The sequence below is a fragment of the Squalius cephalus genome (assembly GCF_949319135.1).
Source record: "Squalius cephalus genome assembly, chromosome: 2".
Taxonomy (NCBI): Eukaryota; Metazoa; Chordata; class Actinopteri; order Cypriniformes; family Leuciscidae; genus Squalius; species Squalius cephalus.
Window position 1 is genome coordinate 32,943,993 of NC_137123.1, and position 3,643 is coordinate 32,947,635.

The window sequence follows — 3,643 nt, forward strand, 5'->3', positions numbered from 1 at the left end:
AAGTGAGACAGATGGGTGCATCCATTGTGGGGTGGCAGAAACAGTGGAGCATGTGATTGTTCAGTGTCAAGCATATAATGATGAACGAGTTCAACTTGTGGAAGATCTAAAGGAACTGAAAGTTCAGCTAGCAATAAAAGATTTATTTCAAAGTGCACAGATACAACCAAAAGTGTACCCTATTTTATTTAAATATTTGAGAGATACACGGTTGATACACAGAATATAAGTTTAAACAAATAATTTTTTTATTTTTTTTTTTTTTTTATTTTTTTTTTTATTTTATTTTTTTATTTTTTTTTTATTTTTTTATTTTTTTTGTTACTAGATAGTAGTTTTCCATTCCATCATCCTAGGTATTCACACTCCATCCCAGTAGGTGGCGGAAATGCACCAAAAGCTGGTTTGCCAACCGCCAATAAACAATAAAGAAGAAGAAGAAGAAGTTGATGAGGAGGTCTGAAGCAGCACCATTTGGGCTTTTTTCTGCACAGATGAGAGAATTCTTCAAATGGTCATTTTATATTTGTTCTGTGTGTATAAAAGTGGCTGTGTTATACATTAGCGCGTTAACAATTCCGTTTTTGTGACGCATGCGGATTATTAACGGCGTGTTTAACGTTAAGTGTCTTGTAGCACGCAGTGCAAACAACAAATGCAGTCTTTTTGTAGACTGAGCTGGGGAAGCATTTAAAAACTTTTTATTCGCCCTATGTTTAAGTGTGAATTACATAATCTGCATGTTGCTTGTTCTTCACTGAATATCATGTTGTCATTTCTGCGTCAAGATGATATAAGTAAGGGATAATATAGAGCGAGGCGGTTGTTATAGAGAATACAACCCCGACAGGCTGATCTTGAATCAGCCTGAAGGGGTTGTATTCACTATAACAAAAAACAGACTGCATTCTACATTAGAATTCAACCAAGCCATGTAATAAATGTATTTAATAATCAGATTAAATGCATATTTAAACTGTTTCAGGCCTCCATGTGAACATTACTCAAGGTTTTGTGGCTATTAACTTGTAACAGTGATTTAATTAATCCTAAAATTAAGGATGTGAATATAAATAATTTTACAATTTGACACCCATGCTTTATAGACCGCTCTCAGCATAATCTAAATTAAGGGTAATCACAATTATTTTTACCATATTTACAGCCCTAATTTAAATTGTATTGCATTACTGAATTTTGGAAATATTAGTCTCAACTGACATATTTTTTTTCAAATCCTTTTTCAATAGAATTGGCCCAGACCCCTGCAGTGTCAAGTGAAGGAAGCTCCTCTCATGAGATTGCAACAGAAAGCAAGCAACAGAAATGAAGAAGAAAGCAGCAGAATGCAGAAGATGAATCCAGAATTGTGAGTGTCATTATACGTTATTCTATGTGCAGTACAACTTTTAATACATGACAAATGAACATGAAAAATTTTAACCTAACTGGGCAACCACACAATGCCTTTGTTCAGACCTGGAATTTACATGTGTCTTGGCCGATTGATGTGTCTTGATTGTCATAATTCATGATGAGACATCAATCACTACGTCATTGTGTTAATTCAAGATATTAAACTGCAAACAGTTGAAGGGTTAGTTGACCCAAAAGTGTAAAATTGTTGTCATTTCTCACCCTAATGTCATTCCAAACCCGAAAAGACTTTCGTTCATCTTCGAAACTCAAATGAATATATTTTAAATCTGAGCGATTTCTGTCCCTCCATTGACAGTCCACACGACAACCATTTTGACGCTTCAAAAAGTTCATAAAGAGATCTACTAACCCATAAGAGATAAACTAACCCATATGAATTGAGCGGTTTAGTTCAAATTTTCAAGATTGAATTTAGACTTTTATTCACATATAAACATTAATCCACAAACATAAACAGAAGAAAAAGAAAATTTGGACTAAACTGCTTGGTTCATATGGATTAGTTTTAAGATCTCTTTATGAACTTTTTGAAGCGTCAAAGTGGTAGTTGTGTAGCTGTCAGTGGAGGGACAGAAAGCTCTCCGATTTCATCAAAAATATCTTCATTTGTGTTTCAAAGACGAAAGAAAGTCTTGCCGGTTTGGAACAGCATGAGGGTGAGTTAATTACAGAATTACATTTTTTGGGTGTACTAACCCTTTAATAAAAGAATGTGGCCTAGACCTCATCAGAACAGTAGAATCTCAATGCGTCTTGGGTGCGTTTACACCTGTACTTCGAGTTATTCACTCGTCACCCGAGATGAACGTTAATGCCAGGTGTGAACGGCATTGTGACTACACAATCATCTGAACAGAATGGTTCCTGAGAGAGATATGGTTGTTATTATGCTATGTAACTGTTTGATGATGTTTTTGTTTTATTTGTTTTGATTTTTGGTTAGAAGACCTCAGCTAAGTTCCAGGAAAGGCTTCTCCCAAGACCTTCAAGAACCTGATTGAATCTGCAGAATCTGCTGTGAAAGATGATGAAACTGATGATTCAGGTTAGACTATAGTTCAGAATAAGATCTATACGCATTCATGCATTTTTTGCTGAAGTTGTCACATCTGTTATTTAGAATGGGGCAGCGATCTTGCATCAATTTGTCTCCTTGATTTGATTCCACCATCACCACAAGGCTGCAAGAGACCTGGAAAGATGTCCTCATTTCAAGCTGAACAACATCTTGTCGTCTTCAAAAAGGTAAATTTGGACATTTCTGTCACACTACCTATTGTCTGCCTCAGAATATTGCCATTTGGGTTGATTGTATTGTGGAAAACTATTATAAAGACGGCCAATTGGAGAGCTGACTTTGAGTGTTATTTTTGTCTTTGGCAGGGACCCGCATACAAGAACACATTGATTGCACTGAAGAGACCACACAGCGTACTACCTGCTCGCTGATGGGACAAAGAGGAATTAGATTTATCGATGCTACACAGTTGTCACCAAGTAGTTTTCTGCAATCTTGATCAAATCTACCTGTCATATTTGTTCATGTCTAGGCAAATTTGATGATTTTATGCTTTTTATTGACTTTTTTCCCCCCTGTGCAACTCCTCATGAATGTGATAATTTGATCTTCTACACATCTGGCATATGTTCTAAAGGAGCCACTTTGCCCATTTGTTAAATAAACTTTGGATTTATACATCTGTCTTAAGACTCTTGATTTTATGTCTGATCTTATACATTAACACTATATAACAGTGTAAATTGTTTTTGCACGGAACAGAATACTTTATAAATAACACTTAAAGTGTAATCCACTATTTAAAGTATACAAGCCACACCAAGGTTTCAAATGTGGCTGTTTCAAGATGTACATTTTATTCTGCACTACTGTGAATGTCAAACCCAGTCTGGTATTACATCTGTCACCTTGCTGTAACCATAGTTTTACCTGTTTTTGCTCATTCATATTCTTCTAATGTCTGTATATCAGTGGTCCCATGTCACAACAACATACCTAGAATCAGCGGTAGGGTTCTGTGGTGTCAGGTGCAGTGAATAAGGCGACTCTTTATAGTCCACATGGGATAATTTACCTTGTCAGGAAGCATCACATTAATGATAATTTTGGGCTAAATTGCCAGAGGCTGCAAGTGGTTACAGGACAAACACATAAAAACATAGGAGCCCCGCCAAAACCTGACTA

At 36.0% G+C, this 3,643-nt stretch overlaps 1 long non-coding RNA gene across 2 annotated transcripts; it reads left to right on the plus strand.

Annotated features, from left to right (window-relative positions):
* The first annotated feature begins 427 nt into the window (after positions 1-427).
* LOC307150459 lies at positions 428-3,146 on the plus strand. 2 transcript variants are annotated; one of them, XR_013819725.1, is made up of 6 exons: positions 428-822; positions 874-1,134; positions 1,251-1,369; positions 2,384-2,485; positions 2,561-2,685; positions 2,824-3,146. It is a non-coding gene; the product is annotated as an uncharacterized lncRNA (long non-coding RNA). The 2 variants fall into 2 exon arrangements; XR_013819726.1 differs by lacking the exon at positions 874-1,134 and having other exon boundaries at positions 433-514.
* Positions 3,147-3,643: the final 497 nt, after the last annotated feature.